At 41.4% G+C, this 13,552-nt stretch overlaps 1 pseudogene; it reads right to left on the reverse strand.

Annotated features, from left to right (window-relative positions):
- Positions 1–3,735: 3,735 nt before the first annotated feature.
- Positions 3,736–4,426, reverse strand: LOC133233955 (large ribosomal subunit protein uL23-like; annotated as a pseudogene).
- Positions 4,427–13,552: the final 9,126 nt, after the last annotated feature.

Genomic DNA, 13,552 nt, shown 5'->3' on the forward strand with positions numbered 1-13,552 from the left:
TGTTAAAAGTGTTGCTCCTGGTATCTAGTGGGTAGAGGCCAGAGATGCTGCAAAATATCCTACAATGCACAGGACACCCACATATACAGACAAAGAATTATCTGGCCCCAAAATGTCAATAGTACTTAGACTAAGAATCTCTGCTCTAAGTTGAGCTTTAAATTCACCTGTTTGAATTAGGAAATATTCCCAAATTAACCACACCCAACTCTGACCATACGCTTGTTTTGCATAACCACAGAATGTACAGAGTGATCTACAGTAACTTGGATGTGAGGTTGAGAATCATAGAGTCTCTGGATAGAATAGGACTTCAAAAGTCATACAGTCTAACCACTTCCTTGTCAACACTGCTTTGTAAACTCCGTTTCAATTGCTGTCTTTCTTCAAAAAATTATAAGCAACTGCATTAAAAACTCCATGTCCATTCACTCTGCACGTCTTAAGCATCTGCTATGAAACAAGCACTGTTCTAGGCACTGAGGACAGTGATAATTAGACATTATCTATGCTCTTGTGGATATTAACTTTAGCAGGATAGATATTTTTTTAATTATATAACTTCCATAGTGGTAAGTGCTCCAGTGGGAAGAACATGGTTTCCCTGATAACAGGAGCTCCTTAAACTGATCTGTGACACCCGACAAGGCTTCCCTGAGGATGGCACATTTAAGCACCTGGTAGGCATTCAGTCAGTATTTGCTGAAAAAATAGAGGTGAAGCATGAAAGATGAATAGAAGTTATCCGGATAAAGTGTGCAGAGTTGGGAGGAAAGAGAAGGGGAGCTGAGTAGCCACAATGGGTTTAAGATGCCAATGAAACATCAAGATAGAGAAACCAGAGCCCAGATGGGAGGGGAGTTTGGGGGGAAATGGATAAATGTATATGGACGGCTGAGTCCCTTTGCTGTTCACCTGAAACTATCACAACCTTGTTAATCAGCTAAACCTCAATACAAAATACAAAGTTTAAAAAGGAGAGAGAGGGAAACTGCTTGGTCTGTTGAACGTAATTGTCTGGAGCCCAGAAAAAAAGGCTGGGATCACAGCCAGGGGACCTCCAATCCAACATGTAGGTCAGGAAGAGGAGGAAAAATCAATGAAAGACTAGTAATGAGAGGCCAGAGACACAGGCAGAAAACCATGAAAGGCTGTGTCATAGAAGGAAACTTTTTAAGAAACTCAATGCTGGGTATTGAGCAGTCTGTCCTGACTATAACAAGCATCCTACAGGATGAACTAACCACTGTTTTTTATTTTGAATTAGCATAAAATCTCTTCCTGATGAATTTCTACTTCAAGTTTAAACATGTTGATCTGAGTAGCAATCAGAGTTCAATTTTGTGGGTGTTTTCATTTATGACACTCAAATTATTTAGACCTTAGGGTTACAATGCTCTCCCAGCTACAGTATCAAAGGGAAATAGTTTGGAGCCAGGATTTCAGTGGCTTAATAAACAAAAGATGTATCTAGCAACACACAATTAGATCTTGATTATCTGCGCCAGTGAGAGGTAGGAATATATGAATAAAATTAATGGAATCTAAAACCCCAAGTTCAACCTTTTTTGCAATTAAATCAGATCAGTCACTCAGTCATGTCCGACTCTTTGAGACCCCATGAATCGCAGCACGCCAGGCCTCCCTGTCCATCACCAACTCCCGGAGTTCACTCAGACTCACATCCATCGAGTCAGTGATGCCATCCAGCCATCTCATCCTCTGTCGTCCCCTTCTCCTCTTGCCCCCAATCCCTCCCAGCATCAGAGTCTTTTCCAATGAGTCAACTCTTCGCATGAGGTGGCCAAAGTACTGGAGTTTCAGCTTTAGCATCATTCCTTCCAAAGAAATCCCAGGGCTGATCTCCTTCAGAATGGACTGGTTGGATCTCCTTGCAGTCCAAAGGACTCTCAAGAGTCTTCTCCAACACCACAGTTCAAAAGCATCAATTCTTCGGCGCTCAGCCTTCTTCACAGTCCAACTCTCACATCCATACATGACCACAGGAAAAACCATAGCCTTGACTAGACGAAACTTTGTTGGCAAAGTAATGTCTCTGCTTTTGAATATGCTATCTAGGTTGGTCATAACTTTCCTTCCAAGGAGTAAGTGTCTTTTAATTTCATGGCTGCAGTCACCATCTGTAGTGATTTTGGAGCCCAGAAAAATAAAGTCTGACACTGTTTCCACTGTTTCCCCATCTATTTCCCATGAAGTGGTGGGACTGGATGCCATTATCTTCGTTTTCTGAATGTTGAGCTTTAAGCCAACCTTTTCACTCTCCACTTTCACTTTCATCAAGAGGCTTTTTAGTTCCTCTTCACTTTCTGCCATAAGGGTGGTGTCATCTGCATATCTGAGGTTATTGATATTTCTCCCAGCAATCTTGATTCCAGCTTGTGTTTCTTCCAGTCCAGCGTTTCTCATGATGTACTCTGCATAGAAGTTAAATAAACAGGGTGACAATATACAGCCTTGACGAACTCCTTTTCCTATTTGGAACCAGTCTGTTGTTCCATGTCCAGTTCTAACTGTTGCTTCCTGACCTGCATACAAATTTCTTAAGAGGCAGATCAGGTGGTCTGGTATTCCCATCTCTTTCAGAATTTTCCACAGTTTATTGTGATCCACACAGTCAAAGGCTTTGGCATAGTCAATAAAGCAGAAATAGATGTTTTTCTGGAACTCTCTTGCTTTTTCTATGATCCAGCGGATGTTGGCAATTTGATCTCTAGTTCCTCTGCCTTTTCTAAAACCAGCTTGAACATCTGGAAGTTCACGGTTCACATATTGCTGAAGCCTGGCTTGGAGAATTTTGAGCATTACTTTACTAGCGTGTGAGATGAGTGCAATTGTGCAGTAGTTTGAGCATTCTTTGGCCTTGCCTTTCTTTGGGATTGGAATGAAAACTGCCCTTTTCCAGTCCTGTGGCCACTGCTGAGTTTTCCAAATTTGCTGGCAAATTGAGTGCAGCACTTTCACAGCATCATCTTTCAGGATTTGGAATAGCTCAACTGGAATTCCATCACCTCCACTAGCTTTGTTCATAGTGATGTTTTCTAAGGCCCACTTGACTTCACATTCCAGGATATCTGGCTCTAGGTCAGTGATCACACCATTGTGATTATCTGGGTCGTGAAGATCTTTTTTGTAGTTCTTCTGTGTATTCTTGCCATCTTTTCTTAATATCTTCTGCTTCTGTTAGGTCCATACCATTTCTGTCCTTTATCGAGCTCATCTTTGCATGAAATGTTCCTTTGCTATCTCTGATTTTCTTGAAGAGATCCCTAGTCTTTCCTATTCTGTTGTTTTCCTCTATTTCTTTGCATTGATCGCTGAAGAAGGGTTTCTTATCTCTTCTTGCTATTCTTTGGAACTCTGCATTCAGATGTTTATATCTTTCCTTTTCTCCTTTGCTTTTCACTTCTCTTCTTTTCACAGCTATTTGTAATGCCTCCCCAGACAGCCATTTTGCTTTTTTGCATTTCTTTTCTATGGGAATGGTCTTGATCCCTGTCTCCTGTACGATGTCACGAACCTCATTCCATAGTTCATCGGGCACTCTATCTATCAGATCTAGGCCCTTAAATCTATTTCTCACTTCCACTGTATAATCATAAGGGATTTGATTTAGGTCATACCTGAATGGTCTAGTGGTTTTCCCTACTTTCTTCAATTTAAGTCTGAATTTGGCAATAAGGAGTTCATGGTCTGAGCCACAGTCAGCTCCTGGTCTTGTTTTTTTTGTTTTTTGTTTTTTTTTATTATAGTGAAAACTTTTATATTTGGAATTAGCCAGCTGGACTCAGTTTAGATGATGCCAATTTTGTTGGCAACATCCAAAGCATCATAGTCAGGAGCCAGTCAAACATATGCCTTCTTCTCTCCATCAGGCCTGATCAGAGTATTGACCTTAGCCACGTCAATGTCATAGAGCTTCTTCACAGCCTGTTTTATTTGGTGCTTGTTGGCCTTGACATCCACAATGAATACCAGTGTGTTGTTGTCTTCTTCATGGCTCACTCAGTGGTGAGGGGGAGTTTGATGATGGCATAGTGGTCAAGTTTGTTTCTCCTAGGGGCGCTCTTCCAAGGATATTTGGGCTGCCTCCTGAGCCGCAGTGTTTTGGGCCGCCGGAAGGTGGGCGACGTCCGGATTCTTTTCAACACTGCTTTCTTGGCCTTCAAAGCCTTTGCTTTGGCTTCAGCTTTAGGAGGAGCAGGGGCTTCCTTCTTCGCCTTTGGCGCCATCTTCACAAAAAGGCCCTGGTCTTGTTTTTGCTGAATGTATAGAGCTTCTCCATCTTTGGCTGCAGAGAATATAATCAATCTGATTTCGGTGTTGACCATCTGGTGATGTCCATGTATAGAGTCTTCTCTTGTGTTGTTGGAAGAGGGTGTTTGTTATGACCAGTGCATTTTCTTGGCAAAACTCTATTAGTCTTTGCCCTGCTTCATTCCGTATTCCAAGTCCAAATTTGCCTGTTACTCCAGGTGTTTCTTGACTTCCTACTTTTGCATTCCAGTCCCCTATAATGAAAAGGACATCTTTTTTGGGTGTTAGTTCTAAAAGGTCTTGTAGGTCTTCATAGAACCGTTCAACTTCAGCTTCTTCAGCATTACTGGTTGGGGCATAGACTTGGATTACTGTGATATTGAATGGTTTGCCTTGGAAATGAACAGAGATCATTCTGTCGTTTTTGAGATTGCATCCAAGTACTGCATTTTGGACTCTCTTGTTGACCATGATGGCCACTCCATTTCTTCTGAGGGATTCCTGCCCGCAGTATACTTATTCTTTAAATTACTAAATAGCAGACAAGTTTAGAGTAATTTCACTGTCAGTTTCCTTTTACCCTGATCTGGAAGAGATGAAACCACTGAAAAGCCATCTAGATGAGAGTAAATTAATAACATGCCAGATAACCTAGAAATTGAAGAATCAACTCCTCAATAATGTTACCTCTTATTGTTTCAGGTTGGATCTCCAAAGAGTGCTTCTGTTTCTAATCTTTAATAAGCTATGATTGAATATTTACCTAAATCAGTACACATGCTAGAATTATGAAATAAAAAAGATATTGTCTTGCCCTGAGGGGTCTTAGATTCCACCAGTGAGACAACAGCTGCAAGGCTGAACGTACTAAGTCTAACAGAATCACTGACAAAACGGCAGAGCACAGGGGGAGGGAATGACTTATGTTCCAACGTGAGTAGTGCCTGGGGAAGGAAGTGGATCAGGGAGGCATTCGTGGGACATGATGAGAAGTAAGGGTAGAACATTCAGCGTGAAAGAAGAGCAGGAACTGGACTTTCCAGTTACTCTGTAGGCCTGAGGTAAAACTCATGATCAAGTTGGCTGAAATGTGCAGGAGCATGAGGAAATGGTGGAACAGTGGGTAGGAGGATCTGTTACGGCCAAAACATGGAGGATCTTGAGGATGGACTGTATTTTTTCATGAAAATAGGAAAGCTTTCTGAGAACTGAAATGCCAAGATGGGCTTTGTGAGTTAGAAAGAAAAGTGTGGCAAAAATATAAATCACAGTTTTAGGATAAAAGAGACTGGGGACAGGGAAAACCCCTTAGGCGGTTATTGAATGACCCAGTTCAGGGTTGCTCAATATGCTCCAAGGAACACTGGTATTCTCAAAAGAAAGGTGGGGGAGGACAGTCTTCTTGGGGAGTTATAATGCATAGTAGCTGTTCTTAGAAGTCCTGCAGTAAAAATCTAACTTTGCATAACCCAATGTATCCCAAACTCACTTGACCAAAGCATCTCTGTTGTGATAGATGTGTTGGTGGCTATAGAATATTTATTAATACTCAGCAAGATGCTAGGATTAAATAGGATATAATTGTGAAATGCAGTTCAGGTAGTAGATGACATTCTGAACTAGGATATAGCAGTATAAGATATAGCAATCACTCCTATATCCCCAGGAAGCTCAGTGGCAAAGAATCTGCCTAACAATGCAGGAGACATGGCTTGATCCTTGGGTCAGGAAGATTCCCCCAGGGGGAAATGGCAACCCACTCCAGTATTCTTGCCTGGAAAATCCATGGACAGAGGAGCCTGGTGGGTTACAATGCATGGGTCACAAAGTCAGACATGGCTGAGTGACTAAGAATGCACATACACACCTATATTATCTGTTTAAAATCTTGCAGTTGTTTCAATATGATGATATATGCTATATATAAAAATGAAAGAAAGTGTAAGAAGGTGTTTTGCTCAGTCGTGTCCGACTCTTTGTGACCCCATGGATTACAGCTCACCAGGCTCCTCTGTCCATGGAATTTTCCAGGCAGGAATACTAGAATGGGTAACCGTACCCTTCTCCAGGGGATCTTCCCAGTCCAGGGATCAAACCCAGGTCTCTCACGTTGCAGCCAGATTCCTTACTGTTTAGCCACCAGGGAAGTCCCATATCCTGTACATAGGAAAAGCCAAAGTTGAGAATTTGGGGTGGAGGGCAGAGGGAGTGAGATGAGAGGCTGAGGACAAGAGAAATGGTTAAAAGGCTGCTTAAGAAGCTGTTTGGCACCAGGTCTCATCACCACCCTGAAAAGCCAAGTGACTTTCCCTTTCTCCCAACCCTGCAGGAAAGAGGAAGTAAAGGCAAAATATAACTTCAGGAAAAATACAATGTAGAAGAACTATAACCATCTTACACTGCTTACTTCAGCCATACTAATGTAATCATTTAATACTGACATTAAAAAGAAAGCCTGCACCACGTTCATACTGAGAGGTGGCAGGGTATGAGAGTTCTAGGTCCTTGCTGGCCAGAGAGAAAGTAAACAACATGATCTAAGGTTGATTAGTCAAGAATCCATGGTATAAGCATATTATGTAGATAGAAGTGAATAGCAGGAAAAAAACAGTTACATTAGAAAGAGATGTCTTTGGGTAGTAGCAGCATGGCTGGAGGCAGGGAACATGGTTTTTGTTGCATTTGAACACTATTTTATTCTTAAAATTAAAAAATTCTAACATCTGCTGTGATAAAGAGCAAAAGCTTTATGCGTTACCTAAAGATTAAGTTCATTCTTTTATTCAAGGCACACTGGCAAGAGGCACTTCTATACTAGGCTGGACCATCTGTGAAGAGCTCTCTTGAGATCCCCAGATAAAAGTTACTGAAGGCACAAGTTTTATTTTGTCAGTGATTCTCCCTATGAATTATTTATCATATTTTTATATAGTGGAAAACTACCTTGGCAACTGGTATATCATGATTACATTGTGGATACAGACAGTTAATAAGCAGGGACTGCTATATTTGATTCAACAAAATAATCCTCAACCAGAAGCAGAAGTTACTTTAGAAAGCAGCTTACCACAATAAAGAGAGAGAGGAAATCACTGTGGCCCGGGTACCTAGACCTTGTACAAGCTGCCATTTCCATGTGTGCACAGGAATCCCAGGTCTAGAACCAGGCAATTGAAAACCCAAGAGAAAGTGATTTAACTTGAAAGCCTTTAAGGAGACTCATATTAGCTACTCCTATGACAACACAGATGGATTACATACCAATGAAGTTAGTTTAGGAAGCTAAGAGTTCATTTTAATATGAGACTGCTCCCTTTAAACTCTGTGAGTTGAAGAATCCATGACTGTTGCATACCTGTTGGCATTTTTTTTATATATAAGGATCTTCCAGAAAAGCATCAACTCAACAGCCTGTGCCTGGAGGGAACTTTGGTACCACACCTAAAGAAGGTGTTTTTTACATGCCTTGTTTGTAAAGGTGGGGCCAGAGAGTCTGCAAGAGGCTCAGAACAAGACTTGTGGCTCTGTGGAAGTCAGCTGATTTTAACATATATGCAAATGACTTCCCTGCCATTCTTCACTAACCAACCACACCAAGAGCCAAGAGCACTTTTCCAGTCCTAGGAACTCTAGGGACACACTGCTCAGGTGACAGGTAGTGCTTGCTACCTCCACCTTGGATGTGGCAGAGTGGCAGAGCAGTAAAAACTTAGGGGTGAGCAACCCTGATGACTCACGTGTGAATTCACTCAGCATCGTGGGCCAGAACTGGGAGGACAAAGGGAATCTTTGAAACGCCCGACACTCAAGATGCTCACAGCCCAGATTCATAAAGATGATTATATACCATTCTATTATAGAGGTACGCAGCTGATGCCAGGAGCAAGGAGGCCCACCAACCACTGGCTTCACAGAGGAGTGCCCCTCTTCATCAGACCCCTTTCTGCCTTTTGTCTACAGATCCTGCTTTATTATAATATGAGGACTGAAAAAGTCAAAATTTGGTAGGACCGAGAACATTTGAAACCTGTCTTGCCATTACCCAGGCTAGGCTAACAGACACAGTAAAAGGCAGCTGCAGAATAACAGAAGCATCTCTCCCCATGATACATTACAGTTGTAGAGTATCAAATAACCCCCATCTTTGTATGACTCCTGCTTTCTTACTCACTGGAAGCTTTTGTTCTCTAAAATTATTAATCAGAAGAAACTTTCCTATTTGAAATTAAACCCATAAAAATGAAATATTCCATTACTGACTGAACATCCAAGTCACTCTGACACAGAGAAGCAGCCTTTATTTACAACCCCGGTGTAAAGCCTCAGGAAAGGAGTTGTGGATGTAGTATTCCACAACTAAACTTTTAGTTTCCAAGGAAACATCACTCCTGAGCTCACTCTAACAGTTTAAACCTGACACTGACCATGGGAGCCCTGTTTTGCTATCAGCCTGTCAAAATACTGTTTCATTCACATTTTATCTCCACGCTTCCCTCAAATCCTGTATTAACTCTATACTTTATCTGGTCCTCTAGTGTATAGCCTCCCTTATTGTAATGGGTTAATAAACCTGTTTGTCAGATTACTGGTCTGTGGATGGGCTAAGAGGGCATCATAATCTATCAGAGACTTGTTGATTTCCAGAATCTGATCATAACAATCTAGACACTATTGGGGATATGACTATACAACTATGGTAAGGGGTTGTTCAGTCACTAAGTCGTGCCCAACTCTTTGCGACTCCATGGACTGCAGCACATCAGGCTTCCCTGTCCTTCACCAACTCCCAGAGTTTGCTTAAACTCATGGCCATTGAGTCAGTGATGTTATCTAACCATCTCATCCTCTGGGGGAAAGATTAACAGATTTATACTTGAAGTTTGGGCTTTCCAGGTGACTCAGTGAGTAAAGAAACTGCCTGCAATGCCGGAGATGCAGGTTTGAACCCTGGGTCAGGAAGATCTCCTGGAGGAGGGCATGGCAACCCACTTCAGTGTTCCTGCCTGGAGAATCCCATGGACAGAGGAGCCTGGCAGGGTACAGTCCATGGCGTCACAAGAATCAGATATGACTGAAGATGAGCACACGTGCACAAACCTGGAGTTTAGTTTCTTAGTAAATCTAGTCATTTGTTAGCTTGAAATTTGATTCCATGCTGAATTAAAATGACTGAACTGTGAAAATAGCCCTTACAGAACCTTAAAGTCTCATACCAAAAAAATAGGATATATGGCAAGCATTTCGAGAAAACAACTTTCCCAAATAAGTGTTTGATCTAACAGAGTTAGCAACCCCAGACGGCTAAATTCCTGGCCAATTCATACCAATTCTGTGAGACCCAGCTCAAGCCTTACCTCCTCTCCAGAGCTGTCCCAAGTCCTTCCTTTTCCATACTCTGGTGGCACCTGGTGTCACATCTGTGCCATGGCACACACCACACAATACCGTGATTGCTTGGTTACCTGTTTTCCCTGTTCATCTCAACGCGTTGAGAGTAGGTCCTTGTTCGTAAAGTCCTAGCACCTGACACAATCCCAGGCAGACAGGAGCTCAGTTAATGTTGATGAACCAACAAACGAAGAGACGGGGAACAAGAAAACCGGTTGGCAAGTGGTAGTAATGGTTCAAAAGGGATAGAAATGACCTGGACTCAGCGTGACTAGAAGGAAATGATAGATAAATGTGGGACATTTGAAAGGAAGATTAAAAAAAAAAAAAAAGATTTGTTAACTAAGTGGAAGTGGAAAACAAAGAAAAATTTTAAATCTTAAAACTACACAGGAAGTGGATATCACAACCAGAATAAAGGAATCCTAGACTATTTTGCTGAGCTTTTTTCGTTTTGATTTTTTTTCTTTTTTTGTCCTGTGCAGTATGTGGGATCTTAGTCTCCTGACTAAGGATGGAACCTGTGCCCCCTGCAGTGGAAGCTCAGAGCCTTAACCGTTGGACCTCCAGGGAAGTCCCTATTCAGCTTTAGAAAAGCACATTTCTCAAGGTCCTAGGACAGTCCAGGGTATTTCCAGACATTTAGAATTAGAGTCAAGGCTCAGAATACACTGGGAACCATTAACATTGAGGCAAACTTTAAAAAGTGGATGAACACTCATCCGAGGAAGAGACTATGCACTGAATGGTTGAAGGACTGAAACTTGGAGAATGAAGAGTTCTAGAGGAAAATAAGCAAAAAAGACAACAGAAAGAACACATTCACAGTATCCTGGACACCAGTGCAGAAGGGCTGCCTACAGGTAACAGGAGGACAACCCAAAAACCGTGACTGAAAAACCGTGACAACTTGAGGTTCATCACGGTAGCGAGTTATAAAATACAACAGTTGCTTACATCAGTGGCTTTCCTCCAGCTGCTATCTGTGAGAATATATAATGGACAAAAGATCCAATTTCAATGGCAAAAAACAAACAAAAATACCTGGTAGTAAACTTTTTTACTAATTTACAAAGACCAAGAGATTTTAATAACAAAGAGATGCAGTACATGGGAAACATGATAAAATGAAATGTTAGTGTCCTCCAAATGGACACATTAAATAACAATTTAAAGCCAGAATAAATTGCAAGTGGACCAATGAGGTATTTGAAAAACAAAGAAAAGCAGATAAAAGTAGCATAAATGGGGAGAAAGGGAGAACATTTTCTAGACATAATCCCCAAAAGCAGGACTTAAAAAAAGAGGATTGACAGATAAGACTGTGAAAAAACCTGATCCTAGAGTCCAAGCCACACAGCTCAGGCCTTTAAAATGTCCTTTTCAGTCCTTGGATCTGTGATCATTACAATCCCCCGACCCTCACCCACCACAAACACACACTGCACCATCCCCACCGCCAACCCTGGCCTGAGCAGATGAACCATCTGTAAGGACTCACCAAGGATCTTCACAGTCCCATTCTAGCTAGATCAACACTGCAGATTTTCAACTTTCAAAACCACTCTCAAAGCCTGTGATACAGCTAGCCCTCAGCTCTGTCTGAGAAACAGGATCAAGAGGAAAAAACAACCAGGCCATGGCTGCTGCTGCTAAGTCAAAAGCCAAGATTTGACACCACGAGTGTTTGGGCTGAGGTTATTTTGGCCCTAGAAGTAACAGCGACACACCCCACCTGACCAAAAGTAGAGACCAAAAGCAGAAGAAAGACAGTAGCAAGTATAAAACCTAATAGGGTATATGTTCAAATGTTCTCTGGCTTGTTTTTTTCCTTGACTTAAAAAAAAAAAAAAAAATCTATCATAGTGGTTCTCAAACTTCAGAGTACATCAGAATCACCTGGAAGGCTTTTGTAAAAAGATGGCTGGGTACCACCCGCCCCCTCCAAGTTCCTGACTTAGATGGTCTGGAGTGGGACCAGAAGGTCTGTATGTCTACAGATGAATTAAATAAAATTCTAAAACAAGTCAACAAGTGACTTCCCTAATGGTCTAGTGGCTAAGACTCCATGCTCTCATTGGAGGGGGCCAGGGTTCAATCCCTGGTCAGGGAACTAGATCCCACACGCCACAACTGAAAAAGATCCAGAATGCTACAACTAAGAGCTGGCACAGCCAAATAAATAAATACTAAAAAAAAAAAAAAAAGACATGGAGGAAAGCTATGTGTGCATGTGTCTGTTTAAATAATCACTTTATATTAAATCAATGACCCTGGAAGTGCTTTTCAGGTACTTAGCCCTATGGTAGGTAGTATCTTTTTCAGGTAGATCTAAATTTATTATGACTAAATAGAGGAATTCCTTGGTGGCCCAGTGGCTAGGACTCTGCTCTCACTGCCAAGGGCCCAGGTTCTATCCGTGGTTGGGAAACTAAGATCACAAAAGCCCCACAGGGTGGTCAAAATAAAGAAATAAATAGAGTTACAAATATTTCATATAAGTGTGTGAATTTTAATTGTCTAGTTATAACTATAATGTATATCATAGAGATATCATTTATATATGTCTCAAATCTTATTGGAGAAGGAAATGGCAACCCACTCTGGTGTTCTTGCCTGGAGAATCCCAGGGACAGGGGAGCCTGGTGGGCTGCCGTCTATGGGGTCGCAGAGAGTCAGACACGACTGGTGACTTAGCATAGCATAGCAAATCTTATTAACCAATAAAAATTAATAATACTGGGACTTCCCTGGCAGTCCAGTGGTTAAGACTCCACATTTCCACCACAGGGGGCGAGTTTGATCCCTGGTCAGAGAACATGGCCATGTGCCATGTGCCGTGGCCAAAATGCAAAATAATAATACCTAGCTTAGTTTACTATGCTTTATAAAACCATAGATATTAACACAAAAAAAGCAATTCAGAATTATGATTAAAGTGGGCATTTGCTTTTATATTTAAAAAGCAATTGCTCCTTCAATAGCTGAATGACTAAACAAACTGAATACATCCAGAAAATGAAATAAAAAAGGAATGACCTACTGACACATGCAGTGATTTGGATGGATCTCAGGGCATTTATACTGAGTGAAAAAAAAAATTCTCAGAAGACTATGTATTGTATGAGTCCATTTAGATAAATTCCTCAAAATGATAAAATTACAGATATGGAGAATAGATTATTAACTACCAGGGTCTAAAAATAATACTTGAATGCCAGGTAGATAGAGCCATAAATGGGCAGCATGAGGGAGAGCTTTGTGGTAATGGAATAGATGTTTCTTGATAGCATTGATGGTTACAGGAATCCACACACTTGACAAAATGACACAGAACTATACATATATGTTGCACCAATGTCCATTTCTTGGCTTTGATACTGTACTATATCCACATAAGACAGAACCATTGGGAAACTGGGTAGAGTACATGGAACTCTCCGTACTATTTTTACACCTTCCTATGAATCTACAATTGTATAAAAATTAAAGTTAAGAAAAAAAAAAAAGTCGGGAATTCCCTGGCAGTCTCATGGTTTGGACTTGGCACTTTAACTGCCATGGCCCAGGGTTCAATCCTTGGTAGGGAACTAAGATCCTGCAAGCCACATGGTATGGCAAAAAAAAAAAAAAGAGAGAGAGAGAGAGAGAAAGTTAAAAAGCAGTCACCTATCTATATAACAAAGTTAGAAAGCAATTTTTTTAAAGAGACAATTTAGGGGCTTCCCTGGTGGCTCAGTGGTGAAGAATCACCTGCCAATGCAGGAGACATGGGTTTGATCCCTGGTCCAGGAGAATCCCACATGCCTTGGAGCAACTAAGCCTGTGCGCCACAACTATTGAGCCTGTGCTCTAGAGCCCAGAAACTGCAACTACTGAACCCATGTAT

The sequence above is a fragment of the Bos javanicus genome, chromosome 21 (assembly GCF_032452875.1).
Source record: "Bos javanicus breed banteng chromosome 21, ARS-OSU_banteng_1.0, whole genome shotgun sequence".
Taxonomy (NCBI): domain Eukaryota; kingdom Metazoa; phylum Chordata; class Mammalia; order Artiodactyla; family Bovidae; genus Bos; species Bos javanicus.